Genomic DNA, 14889 nt, shown 5'->3' on the forward strand with positions numbered 1-14889 from the left:
AGCTCTTCTCAGAGCTACCCTAACTATGATCACTCTAAACAAATTTTAAATGTAACTTTTTTTTTACTAATTTTCACGATTTACGCTTTCCGGAGCGCTACCCGGTTCGCGCACCGGACGCTAACCGCGCGAAAATTTGAAAAAAAATGTGGTTTTTTTTCTCGCACATATGGGCCTCCTCAGCCACCCTCTGAAAACCTAGGGGGTCAGGATACGTCTCCCGTGCCCCCTTATACCCATTTCCACCATTGTTTTTCCTCCATATTGTGATTAAATTCGACCGAAACACAAGATGGCGGACTCCCGTTACGCTACCGGTTAGCTACCCGATTCGCGTACCGGGTAGCGCCTCTACCGCGAAAAAACTGAATTTTTTTTTTTTGCCCCGCAGGACCCTTTAATAGCCCCCTCGTCAATCCTAGGGGGTCAGGAGGGGTCTACCTTGCCCCCTTTCATTAATTTCCCCCTTCGTTTTTCTTCACCTCTTGTCTCTCGATCCTACCGAGAGACAAGATGGCGGCCGCTCCGGACTGTTTAGAATGTTGACAGACACTGGAGAGCCAATCAGCTTCGCTTCGCAAAGTTCCGTTACGCGTCAGGTACGCGAACCGGGGCGCTAACCGGAGCGCTGTTACAGACATATATATTTTTTTGAACGTTAATTTATCAAAATCCACTGGAGCACATATATTGATACCTATCAAAGGCACATCGGGCAAACAATATCTACAATTTTGCCAAGTTTCGTGGAAATCCATTCAGCCATTCGAGCTAAAAGTGAGTCCAACCGCCCTATGGAAAATTGCATTGGAAAAACGCGTTTTGGGACCCCCCTTTTTTCTCGGCCCCTCCTTGACGAAACCCCCCCAAATTTTCAGGGGCTGCTCAGAAACAAACTGTTCCATTTTCCTGAATATATATATATATATATATATATATATATATATATATATATATATAGAGAGAGAGAGAAAGAGAGAGATAGATATTCTAGTACTTATTAAGTTTTCTTCTTTTTTGTCAGGTTTAGACATGTGAAGAGGAAACTTTTTTGCTATAAATGTGTTTTTACTATATTTTAATAGCTATACAGCTTCTATAGGCCTTTTCTTTTGAGGTTCGATTTTCAGGCTTTTCATTTTTTTCTTATTGTTTGTCATTTATTTCTTCAGTAGTGTGCTCTGCATTCTGAATATATACATTGGAATTACATTATGTAAGTTGTTTTATTTGTTATCAAATAGTTTCGGATTTTGTTTTATGTAAATCGTTTTTAAAATGATTTCTATGTACTTAGCGTTGCGGCACAGGAGATGCTTTCTTCCATTGTCGTGTGCTTTTCTTTGTGGCTTTTTATTTAGACAAGCCAACACTTTACTGTACTGGTGTGGTGGTTTCCAGTCCAGGGATTTGGTTCATTTTGCTGATCTCTATTTGAAATCCTTTTTAACAGGAATGTGTTTCTATTTGTTAACTGTTTGTGTTCTAAATTTCATTGTTTAGAATTTTAGTAGTGACTTGGTTTTTTTCATCATATATGGAAAATGTTTAATATTATTGTTTTTGTGTAGTTTATTTGGCTTTTAGTGTTTGCTGTTTTATTTGGAGATTGTTTTCATTTATTTTAGATATTGACGTTCAGGCTGAATTTTATTTTCTCAGTCTCTTCTTTTTTCAAAATCGTTGTTTCCTATACTTGTATTCAATATTCATGTTTTACTATATTTTTATTTTAAATATTTGTTTTCAATATTCTTGTATATTGTATAGAGGTTTAATAAATTTGATATTACGGTTTAAATAATTGTATAATGACGTTGCACTCTTTTGGTATTTTTGTGGATCATAATTTGTCATACAAGCAAAGTTGTTTTGTTCGCAAAGGTCAATTTGTTTAGTCAAATGGAGAAAATTTAGAGCAGGTGCAAAATTCAGGGCACACCACATCAACACTTTATACAGGAGGAACAGACAAATTGCCCCACACTGGAAAACAACCAAGGCATTTGTTGTTTTTTTTTTGTTGTTATTTTTTGTTGTTTTTATTTTGATGAAGTTAAAATACACCACAAATTATGTGATTGTGATAAAGCACACAACTGAGCTTCATCACAGAAGCTGCATTTGTATAAATAGTAATAGACACCTACAGATTTGGTAATGTATCTATTGAAACACTGTACAGGACTGTGTTGAAACCTGAATAGAGTAGGATAAATATTGGATCAAGAAGAATTTGTGTCTTAAAACACTTACCCTGTTATAATTGGTTAGATGAAAATCCCTGAAAATGACATTGTACGATCAGCTTATTAATCAATTTGAAGGGCTAGTAACAGGTCAAAAATATGTGTCTATAGGGGAGGAAGAGGGGGTATGGTTAATGTGACAGTAACACCAAGACTGGATTCTGATTGTGTAAGATAACTGTAACATTGATACCAGCTGGCCATACAAATACTTTTCCAGACTGTCCATGGATCTTTGGCACTTCCCTCCTTCGGCTGCCATTATTTGGCTGCCCTCCTGTCAAATGATTCAGTGAAATATGACAAAAAAAATTGTGAGCTAAGACTTTTATAGGTATTCCACCCATAACCTTTTAGGATATGAAGGTGATGCCCTGAGTGGCCACAGGACATGGGTCGGTCATGTGTAGGCTGTGCCATGCGACACAAGCTGCAGTTCACTGTTGAGGCTCAGCAATGCTGAAACTCTAATGTGGATGCTGTTTTTTCATTTTGAGGGATATGGCCTGGCACTTCAAGTTTGACTCTTCCTGTTGGAAGGAGACCAACATTAATTTGCATATGATTTCTCCCTCTCTGCAGAGGCACAGTAGGCATATAAACAAAGGACAGCAATGCAGTCCAAGCTACCGCCACACACCAGATTCACTCCCAGTTAAGGTTAAGAGGGATGGATTACTGCTCTGTAACAAAGAAACAGGCTAATAGGGCACGAAGATGCATAGAGAAAGTCTATAGGATAAATGGTGGAATAACTGCGAGCAAATCGTATGTAACTCTGAGTAGACAGATTATTTTTGTGGATTGTAATTTTGAAGGCGCAGACTTTTTTGAGTGACACCAATGATATCTTAGAATTAAATAAAATCGACCAATCCAGGATTTCCTTCCACATTTCTTTTTTCAATTCAGAAATGTTTTAAGTAACTTTCAATTCCCCCCAGATGCTCTAGCAAATCTGATAGGCATACGTATTATGTTAAGGAGACAAGAGTGATAGGGAACTAGTACCAGATCCTACTGGATCAATTACATATAAAACGAATACCTTACCCATTACAAAAGATTGAGAGCTCCACAGGCTGTAGAGAATTCTTTTTTCATAATAAATAAATACATAAATAAAGAGTGTACATGGTGTAGACCTGGACCATGTTCTGTACCACAAAAAAATATCATGTCTCTAGCCAAGTGTGAGCTTATGCCAATAATGGGAACAGTGCAGCAGCGAAAGATGGAGTGGCAGTTCCAAACAGCCAGTACATCATTCAATGCAGGGTAACTTGACTGATGTCAAAGATTTGCTAGGGCTTTCCTTGCAGATAGAAGGAGTATGTGGCTTCATCAGCCAGCAAGGTGGGAGTGGGAGAGGGCTTGTTGGTCGTTCCAGGGCTCTTGGACCCTCTCCCAAAATATACCTTTGGGGGAAACTAACTTGTCTCAGTTCATAGGTGAGAGGATTTTCCCCCTGCCCCCAAATCAGTAGTATAGCTCAGGGGCAAATGCATTAGTAATTTGTGTGTGGCCACAAAATCCTTCAAATGAAATAATGTCCTACTGAAGTCACATTAATGCCAAATGTGTGCCTGCACAATCAGTAATACTGAGAGATCAACACAATAATCTGCAGTCCCTTCAATGACAGGACCCAGTATCCAGTGGCACAAGAAAACGGACTTTGCCCAGGAACACTTCTACGTGAAGGTCCCTGAATGTATTTAAATAAATTGTCAAAATAAGCGTATGCTCACAATTCCAAATAAAAGGCAGAAATATTCCCATCTTAGATGTATGCTTACCATTTGTGCAGAATGATTCACATACTTCCACACAACTCAATGAGTACACGAAGGAACCCTACACAAACCAGTCTGCAGATGGAGCACTATGCACGTGCAAAACTATTTCTTAAATAGAATATTACATGGGGAGCATACGTTTTTAGGTTTTGACTAGCGATGCATGCGTACGAAGTACGCATGCGCTAGCAAAATCTAATGATATCCTCTAATCCTCTATGTGGGGTCGGGTATCCCGCCCCCTCCTCCCATTGGCTAGCTCCATAAATGGAGGCTAGCCATTGGGAGCCGGATCTGTCCGTCAAAGGCCGGACCAGATTCGGGGGCGTTCCCGAGAATTTTTCCCTTTCTGCTCACGTCATGTAGACGTGTTCACTCGGTGGGCGGGGCGTTTTTTCGGGCTCGTCGAGGTTTGTTTAGGCCGGCCGAGGAAGTCCAGGTGAGTCTTCCCTTTCCTGTCCCCCTCCCGCTGTTGGTTCGTTTCCCGCCCCCCGTCAGTGTGTGGCCGTTCCCGCCCCCCTCCCGCTCTCCCGTGGCCGTTCCCGCCCCCCTCCCGCTCTCCCGTCAGTGTGTGGCCGTTCCCGCTCTCCCGTGGCCGTTCCCGCCCCCCTCCCGCTCTCCCGTCAGTGTGTGGTCGTTCCCGCTCTCCCGTGGCCGTTCCCGCCCCCCTCCCATCAGTGTGTGGCCGTTCCCGCTATGTTACGAAATGGGTCGCACTTTATTGATTGTGCCTTGCTTTCTCCTTTCCTGCGTTGTAGACCAGCTGGCCTGGAATATACTCAGGTGTGGTTGACGTCGCGTTTTCGAAGACCCTGACAACTGTGTTATTTAATCCTCATTTAAGATGAGGGGAAATGGACCTGTGGCGGGCCACGACATCTTCCATGCCTCTATGTCCCTGCCAGGAAGGGTGACTTCGCCAAAGGTTTTCCTGTGGTCTGTAGGAGCGCAGATGTAGGTGCTTTGTCCCAGGAAGGTGGCAACTGCGCAGCAGCGTCGTGACCCGCGAGTATGGCGGCCGGGGGAGACTTCCGTACCAGCAGGAGTTCTTCGAAGTGAGCTCATACATACACGCGGGAAACGGTTTCTCCGGGCAGCGCAGTTATCTCTTAGCAATGCATGAGGCGAAAATATTCGAGGCCCCACAGCAGGTCGTAGCAGAGATGCAAATCAACGCGGTTGCTTTTGTTCCAGGAAACCCCTAGCTTATGGGGGGGTGTTTGCATATTTGACCCAGGCCATACAGCGCATACCAATCTCAACGGAGGGAGGCTCCCACAGGTGCAGGTTTATGGTAACGTCTCGAAAGGATTCCACGTGCTGGCATGCGCGCCATTTCCAGTAAGGTCTCTCTTTAATAAACTTGTCTGTTTCTCGAGGTCATGCTTTAATTCGGGCAAACAGTCTCGCTGCTGAAGATTTAAGGCTACTTTTGCTTCATGTCATCGAACTGAGAGGAAAACTAATGTATTCCAGTAAATTCTTCAGTGCGTTCCGACTGCGTGGATGGGGGCAAGGAATATTGGAAAGCATTTGAAATTTGAAATGCATGGCAGGCGTTTCTTTGTTCTATGCATATTTCTCAAGAAGCACAAATGAAGGGCGGCCTGTTTTGGAGCCCGCTTTGTTTCTGTACGTCTTAAGTTCCAATTTTTTTTGTTATTCTCATCTCATTTTCTCAGTATCCTACCCTGTGTGGCTTCTACCCTGGCGCAGTAATTTAGACTATGTCGGAGTACAACACACTTATACGATTCTATGAACAGTTAATGTGAAAGAATTGTGCTTAAAAAAATCTGTGATTTATTTTTTACCGGTATAGCAATCACGATAACAATGCGTGTTTTATGTGCACATACTTGTGGCTTGTTTCCTTCTATTACAGAGGCTGGGGGAGCTCGTAGGGTTGTATTGCCATTTACCACTGCAGCGAATCCTGTGTATAACCCGCAGAGCAGATTTGTATCCAAAGAGGCCTGATTTATTTTACGATTTAAAATAGGAACATGACCCGGCTCAGCTGTTCATCCTTCCGAGGTCAACAAACTCGGTGCGCTTAATTTGTGTAATAATACTTCTGATGAAAGCACATTCGACTGCCCACTGAGTTGTGCACAGTGTAAGTGGTCTACCACCCCTTCCCTCCACCAGCTTCAAGCTCTCGACGGAATACATTACATTTCTATTTTTGGGTGGCCACGTTTACCGTATAGATGTGGATGTAATTGTAGGCAATATCCCAGCGGCCATTGCGACACTGCGAGTCGCACTTCCTTCTCAGGGAAGCTACCACTATCGTAAAGAAGGGGGACGTTGATGGGCGGTGCTGGAGCATTTGCAAAAATGGTAGCCGTACACGATTATACAACTTTACTAATTTTCCTCGGTTGCTGCCTTGTAAATTGTTCAAAGAACTTACTGCACCCAATCATTTTACAGCTTATGTGGAGTTCACATCGCGCAGGGTGGCGTTAAGTAAACTCCATCGACCGATGTGCATGGGGTGTGCATGGGAGTAGCATTATATTATTTGTTGTGTTACTTGGCAGTGCAACGTCAGTGAGCGGCCTAACGGATACCGCGGACTGCGACTGCTGAAACTAGAGCATTGATGCTAGAATTCAGAGGCAGATCATTGGCCGGACTGCCCCCTAGAACATTAGCCGTGGGGGCTAAAAATTGACTGACGGGGCTCTTTTTGGCGCAGTTGAAATGCCAGTTCTTCCTGCGGGCTTCCGGTTCTCCCAAGCCCCATGTGCCACTTTCCTGTAGTTTCTTGCAGAGTGAAGTTTCCTTCATGTGTTTTATATATACGTTGCCTTCCTTTGTCTTGGGACAGGTCGTCTACTTAACAAGTGAAACCTTTTTACCTCTTTTTAGAGCAATCTCCGACATATGTGTTTTTAGAGCAACCCCCCTTTGGAATGCAGGACATTTGGTGCTACGAAATCAACTAGGACAAGTTATTGATTTTATATAATATTGCCAATACAAATGTTACCATGAGCACCGTGGCATCGGTTTTGTATTCCATCATCACAATATATGAATATAACTATTTGAGAGAGACCTGCATTAGCATTTATTTACGCGTTGAATGTGTTTATTCAAAGTAAATGCAAATCAGTTAATGATTAGATGCAAATAGGCGAAGCACACACGCTTTTAGCCTTATAAGTGATTCCCATGGGCCCCATGACCTCCGTCAATTTGGGTATAAGGGTTGCACTTGTGGATGAATATCTGTGCCTTCACTCCAGCCCCCAGGAGTAGCCTCTGAATTTTCTGACCTGAAGCTGGAATTGCTTGGCAGTTGTCAACTTGTTTTTAGTGGCCACCCTGTGGCTGTACTAGCTTTAGAGCGCTCCAACCCAAATTGGCTTTTTTTACTCAAAAGGCACAAGTTATTAAAGGTCATATTCAGGAGATTGGTTTTGTACAGGTTCAAAAATCCTGTGGAACACATCATTGCATGTCAGTGAAGCACAACACTGGATACAAACTCCCTTCCCAGGCAATCTGTAGTATCTAGTCCGTCATGAGTTGTGTGAGCTACAGGGTCCAAAAGGTGTTCCTGGACCGCCAGCAAGATTTTGCTGGCCATGTCCAAGGGGGCATTTGTGTAGCAACCTAATAGCATTGATCCATCTCATTGCCAGGTAAACAGAACATACATTTTTTAAATGCCTCAACGCTCTTGGGCTTTCTATCCAGATGAGTTGTGAGGGATGATTTGGGGTTTACCTTGCTGGTTGAAGCCTGAACTACCAGGCTGTCTACATTATGATAATTATTTAAAAAATGAGGATCGCCAGGTCCTGGTCTATTAAGGCCCGCTCACCTGCCTATTCACCGGTCGGAAGGAACATGACTTTGACCAAGTGCAAATCACGGTGTCATAGAGGGCCTTAGTAAAGGGAAGCAGGGTGTCAGACTTGGCTGGCTCAGTCTAAAAAAATTTGGTGTCAACTGAAGTCAGTTGCTTGTCGGACCACCTCTGCAAATGAAGCACTTTTTAGGTTTTGACTAGCGATGCATGCGTACGAAGTACGCATGCGCTAGCAAAATCTAATGATATCCTCTAATCCTCTATGTGGGGTTGGGTATCCCGCCCCCTCCTCCCATTGGCTAGCTCCATAAATGGAGGCTAGCCATTGGGAGCCGGATCTGTCCGTCAAAGGCCGGACCAGATTCGGGGGCGTTCCCGAGAATTTTTCCCTTTCTGCTCACATCATGTAGACGTGTTCACTCGGTGGGCGGGGCGTTTTTTCGGGCTCGTCGAGGTTTGTTTAGGCCGGCCGAGGAAGTCCAGGTGAGTCTTCCCTTTCCTGTCCCCCCTCCCGCTGTTGGTTCGTTTCCCGCCCCCCGTCAGTGTGTGGCCGTTCCCGCCCCCCTCCCGCTCTCCCGTGGCCGTTCCCGCCCCCCTCCCGCTCTCCCGTCAGTGTGTGGCCGTTCCCGCTCTCCCGTGGCCGTTCCCGCCCCCCTCCCGCTCTCCCGTCAGTGTGTGGTCGTTCCCGCTCTCCCGTGGCCGTTCCCGCCCCCCTCCCGCTCTCCCGTCAGTGTGTGGCCGTTCCCGCTCTCCCGTGGCCGTTCCCGCCCCCCTCCCGCTCTCCCGTCAGTGTGTGGCCGTTCCCGCCCCCCTCCCGCTCTCCCGTGGCCGTTCCCGCCCCCCTCCCGCTCTCCCGTCAGTGTGTGGCCGTTTTTTGACTCCCAAACATTTTTATATCTTTATATTCGAAAAATACTGGTTGGCTCATTGCAAAATGATAGTAATTTTGCTTTCCTTACATGCAGCTCCTAATTTAGAAACTGGGCTTGCATGTAAGAAGGACTGGTTGACAGGGCATGGATTGTGCAGCTCTGCCATAATTGCCTGATTTTGTTGGTTTTCTGGTATCTGGTGCTTCTGCTTCTTTATTATTCGGATTCTGTGGGTGGGCGGGCGCTGAGGGCCTGCGCTTCAGGTGGATCGTGTATTGTGCTATTGCATCTCCTGCTTCTCGTACACTGGCGTGGGCGTCCACTAAAAAGGGAACCTCCTTGTCACTAATCCTGAGCTGAGCAAACATCCTCTCACCGGGTAATTTATGAAAAGAAGCACTTAAAAACACCCAAGACGCACGAAGAGGGAAAGGCCTTGAAGAAAGCAAGAGTGGTGGGTGGATTTTCAAAAGTCGAGCTGACTTGAGGACCGGGGGCGGTGCCCTGCCCGAGGGGCAAGCTGTTGGCACATGCCTTCCTCTGATGCCGCCGCATACACTTCTGGTGCCCTGGGGAAGGCGACACTTAATGTACAAGTCCCAAGGGCTGATGCTGGACCTGGAGACACAAGTAAAGATGTATCCGTCCAGCCGCACTCCCGTCTCAGCTGAAGGATGCGGGCTGCCTGTGTCTCTGCTCTGCCTCCCCATCCGGCCCATCACAAGCCCGTGGTCGGACATCCGAGATCAGTGTCAGCATTTTTAGTTTGGGTTTTCTTTTTCATTATTAATCCTCGGGTTTCACGGCGCTTTATTTACCAACATACCATTATCTACCGCGATGAGGCACTGCCAGGCGGACTCCCTCCCAAAAAAGCCCAAACAGCAAATAAAAGCTCGGGAGTGGGCGTCTTCGGGCCTGCCACATATGGCCAGGAAGACATGATGCCAAGTCCACCACCTGTTCAGGTGGCGCATGCTAGTGCCAGCTTGGCACGTGCATGGGATGCTGCGGAGCAGAGCCTTGTCTGGTGGAAGTCCAGGAAACATGAGACACTGAATCCACAGCCACAAGCACTAACACGGTGTGACCTGCGGCACCTAAGTGGCCCCTAGCACCCAAGCAGGTGCATTGAGTGCCCCAAGCATTGCAACATTTAAGTGAAAGCAGTCAACTGTGGCACAACAGACACCACCCTACCTGGCAAGTAAGATACATCGCTCCCGGCGGGGTCACGCAAGACGCGTAGCAGGAGCAGATTAAGGCTGTAACCCAAGAGGTGCAAGAGGAACACGAGGCATCACGTCTCCTGCTGTTATGCCCCAGATGCTGGTAATGCCAGCCCACCCCAGGTCCGCCAAGCTCCATTCCGCCTCTGCTTCAGGAAGAGCTCAGGTCTCTCCTACTCGCCTAACATCTGGTCATAACCTCTTGGACACCCTCCTCGGTAGTAACTTTGGCACCGCCTCCTCTCCACTTAACACATTCGCATCGCCCTACCTTCCTTCTGTCCGTTCAGTAACCTCGTCTGCAGCCAGAGGGCCAGCGCCCCGCCCTCTGTGGTGCTCTGACCCTGCCTTTAACCACTCCCTACCCGAGCGGGATGCCCGTCCCTTGAAGAATCCTCCTTCCTGCACAGCATTGCATTAGATCTAGGTTCGAACTTTATAAATCCCATTCATTTAGAAGTGAGTACGAGTGCCCGTCAACACCTACGCGAGTACTATTAGTGACTATCAGCACCTAAACAAGTGTAATGAGTCACTTCCAGCACATATGAGGGCGAAAAGCGCACCCCAAACGGTACCCAAGCAGGAGTAATGAACGATCTCACTAGTGCCTAAGGTAATGCAATGCGTGACGCCCAGTACCTAAGCAGTTTTCATGAGTGACCTCCAGCACCGAAGCAAGTGTAATGAGCGGCCCTACCTGCACTTAACTCGGTGTGTGACACCAGCAGCTAGGCAGGTGTAATGAGTATCTGTCAGCATCGAAAGGAGTATAATAAGTGACCACCTAGCACCTAAGCAAAGTAGTAACCGCCAGCACCTAAATGAGTAACACCCCAAGGATCTAAGCAAGTGCAACGAGGGACCCCTCCCCCCCCCCGACCCCCAAGCACCTAAGTGGGTGACCACAGTGTTGCCTGCTTGTGCCTCCGTGTGCCCCTGTTGCCTGCTTGTGCCTCCGTGTGCCCCTGTTGCCTGCTTGTGCCTCCGTGTGCCCCTGTTGCCTGCTTGTGCCTCAGTTTTCGTGCCCCTGTCGCCTGCTTGTGCCTCCGTGTGCCCCTGTTGCCTGCTTGTGCCTCCGTGTGCCCCTGTTGCCTGCTTGTGCCTCCGTGTGCCCCTGTTGCCTGCTTGTGCCTCCGTTTTCGTGCCCCTGTTGCCTGCTTGTGCCTCCGTGTGCCCCTGTTGCCTGCTTGTGCCTCCGTGTGCCCCTGTTGCCTGCTTGTGCTGTGTGGGTGTCTGTGGAAGGCTCTGTGTGGGTGTGTGGAGGGTTCTGTGTGGCTGTGTGTGTGGGGAGCTTTGTGTGGCTGTGTGTGTGGGGGGCCTCTGTGTGGCTGTGTGTGTGGGGGGCCTCTGTGTGGCTGTGTGTGTGGGGGGCTCTGTGTGGCTGTGTGGGTGTATGTGTGGGGGGGCTCTGTGTGTGTTTGTGTGTGTCATTTGCGAGAGATAAAGCTAGTGGCATTGTAAATGACAATGCCATTTATTTATGTTAAAAAACACATAAATAAAAATAATGTCAAGAGCAATGCCAATAGCTCTAACTTTAACAAAGGCAAAACCATTGCATTGTAAATGCTTGTTCAATACTGAAACGATGTCAGGTACACTGCCATGACATATGTCCGTGTATTCTGTACTTTGTTTGGTAGACAGGAACTTACACCTGCCCTTTACATAAATAACTTTCAAAATGGACTTGGGGAGGGGCGTCGTGCAAATTAAACTTGAACGTTTGCAAGTGTTTCCAATGGTTTACTGGGAAGAAGTCATGCAGCCGACCTTACACTGATCAGTCATTTATTCCAACTAACAATTCACAAAAAAGGCGGATTTCCAGTAAAAGTAAATCTGACCGCGGGTGGAAGTGTCTGCGGCTCCTGAGACTCGAATTCAAGATTTTAGACTTTTTTCTCAGATAATTGTTGTAGGCATGTCAGTTCTATTGATGCGCAGTAATATATTTCTCCAGAAACACGCACATCGAAAATAGGCACGCTTTGAATCGCTTTGTATATTGCGAGACAAGGACCTTCTTTAATAAACGCAAGAATATTTATACAACGGAATTTGCCACCTAAAGTTTCCTCTCTGGTATGAGAACACGTTTCTTTCTTTTCCACGTATGTCATGAAAGGAGGTCTACTTAGGGCATTATTAGTCACAAAATCCGCCATTCACTACTGCTATCCCTGGTTTGCAAAGTGGGTATTTGTTTAACAATTAGAACAATGAGCTCAGCATTTATTTAATACTGTGCCATAGAAAATAATTGATGGAGGTTTCCGTGATGGCATATGGCACTACACATGGTGCACCAGCTGCGACAATTAGACTTGAAAACGGTTTGATGGGGCTTGTAGAATGCTGTCAAGAGTTGATGGATCGCTGACAGGTATAGAACGTGGAAAATAGACGACATTAATCTTCAAAAGAATGACAGAAATTAGAATCTTCAGTTGCGCTTTATAATAATGTTTCGCTTCTGTGGTGTGAATCTTGGGGACTTTACTTACGAATCACTAAATACCTGAAAAGACAAGGCATAATTATATAAAATAACATGTAAAAACATATGCAATATATCACATTAGGAATTTCAACCAATCATTGTATTCTATCGTCATGGAATTTAATATTGATTTAAATCGTGCAACATATAGCAGAAAATAAAATGCTGAATATCAAACAGATTAAAGAGTGTAACAAAAAACACAACATTGCATGTCTGGCATGATCCTATTCATACCCCATCAAATCGTTCCTACTGTAGAACTCATATTAAAAATATAATGTATGTCTGTATGTTATCTACTGGCGCTCACCAGTAGATAATTATAGCTAGGACCTACTTTCCATAGGAAAAGCTCTTTTGGTTTTCCCAATACATTTTCAAAACTTGTGGCCTGCTCTGGTCAGCTCTTATCCTGAAAGTTTCGGGGTGATTCACCAAGCGGGGGCCGAGAAAATAATGGGAATCCCAAAACATGTTTTTACCATGGTATTTTCCATAGGAAACTACAGACACGACTACAGCCCGAACTGCTGAACGGAATTACACGAAATTTGGCAAAAAGGTAGCCCTTGTTTAAAAAAGAACTCTTTTTGTTAAATTGTGTAAATCCATTCAGTAGTTCCTGAGATATTAAATAAAAAGAAGTCGAAAAATGCATTACCCATAGGAAACTTCAGACGCGGCTACAGCTTGAACGGCAGAACGGAATGACTCCAAATTTGTCAAAAAGGTAACAATTGTTTCAGAAAGAACTCTTTTTCTTAAATGGTGTAAATCCGTTCAGTAGTTGCTGAGAAAATAAAAAAATAAAAGTTTCGATATTTAGAGGCTCGGTGGATCCGCGGCCCCTCCGACCACTAGCTTTATTCTAGTTGGCTGTCAACACTCCAAACCAAGAAGTGTTGGCAGCCATCTTGGTCCTCGGTAACTCCGTAAAATAACAAAAGGGGGCAGGGTAGAAACACCCTGACCCCCTTGGCCTGCTCAGGGGGTCCCAAAAAAACATTTTTTGTTTACATCAGCCGAATTTGCGCGGGGTTCGCAAATCCGGGCGAGAAAAAAAAACGAAGCGAGGGCTTTCACGCTTCGTTATTTTTAACCCCGGGGTGGGCCATGTCCCGGGGGCTGTGAAAAAAAAGTGTGGAGGGGCCCCAATTCCCCCCACACTGACCTGAGGACCGCCACCTCCCTGGGGCAAGATAATTGAGTTGTGGGGGGCAAGCAGCCCTTCTGCAGCCCCGGGGATTGCCACCCCCGGGGCTTTTAAAAAATATTTGTGGGGGCACATGGCCCCCCGCAGCCCCAGGGACCCCCACCCTCTGGGGCTTGTTTTTTTAATTAAAACAATCTGTGTGGGGGGCTCAAGCCCCCCACATGCCCCAGGGACCGCCACCTCCCTGCGGCACTAATTATGTTAATTTGGTGGTCCGTAATGGACCCCGAGCCCCAGGTACTACCACCTCCCCGGGGCTGTGCATGTGATGGGAAGTGGGCCTCGCGGCCCTCCTCCTGGAGCCTGTGATGGCCCTGGGGACCGCCACCCCCCAGGGCCAGCTCCTGCAGTGTTCCGGGATGCCCAACCCCGGAACACTGCTGTTTGCTATGGCAGGGCAGGAGCCGTGCGGCTCCCGCCCTGTCATAGTAAACTGTGGTTTAAGTTTCGAAAGCGTGAGCAGGAAACCTGTTCTGGCTTTCAAAAATCAAACCAGATTGCTTTTCCACACGGGGAGCTGCATGTCAGCAGCTCCCGGTGTCGAAAAGCAATGCTGGCTCCCGCAGGAGGCGGAAAGCTGGCAGGGACCGTGGGGGCCAAGAAGTGGCCAAGGAAGGGGGTCAAGTGGACCCCTCCCCTATCAATAATAAAAAAAAAACAGAGAGGCCAGGCCCCAGGAAATGGGGTCCCTGGGGCCAGAAGTGGCCCGGGAGGGGGCCACGCAGCCCACTACCCATATACATTTTTTTATAAATAAAGGCCAGCCCTGGGGATGGGGTCCCCAGGGCCAATAGAGGCCACAGAAGGAGGGCCAACAGGGCACCCTTCCTGTAACAAAAACATGATCATGCCCCGGGGATGGGGTTCCCGGGGCCAATAAAGGCCATGGGAGGGGGGCCCAGGCGGCCCCCCTCCCGTTTACATTTTAATAAAAAAGAAAAATGGTGCAAGGCCCTGGGGGATGGGGTCCCCAGGACCCAAAAAAAGGCAACAGAAGGGGTGCCACACAGGGCCCTTTCTTAAGTTGTTTTTTTTAAAAACCTGGTATCGTGGATAGGCCCGCCCTGTCCCTGCAGCACTCAGTAAACGCATCTCCTTGTGTGTTGTAAGTGGGGAAATTCATTCCCTTTGAATACTGAGGGTCCCTGGGGCCAACTAGGAACTTCCAGAGAGGTGTTCAGAGGCCACG

The sequence above is a fragment of the Lissotriton helveticus genome, chromosome 8, assembly GCF_964261635.1.
Source record: "Lissotriton helveticus chromosome 8, aLisHel1.1, whole genome shotgun sequence".
Taxonomy (NCBI): Eukaryota; Metazoa; Chordata; class Amphibia; order Caudata; family Salamandridae; genus Lissotriton; species Lissotriton helveticus.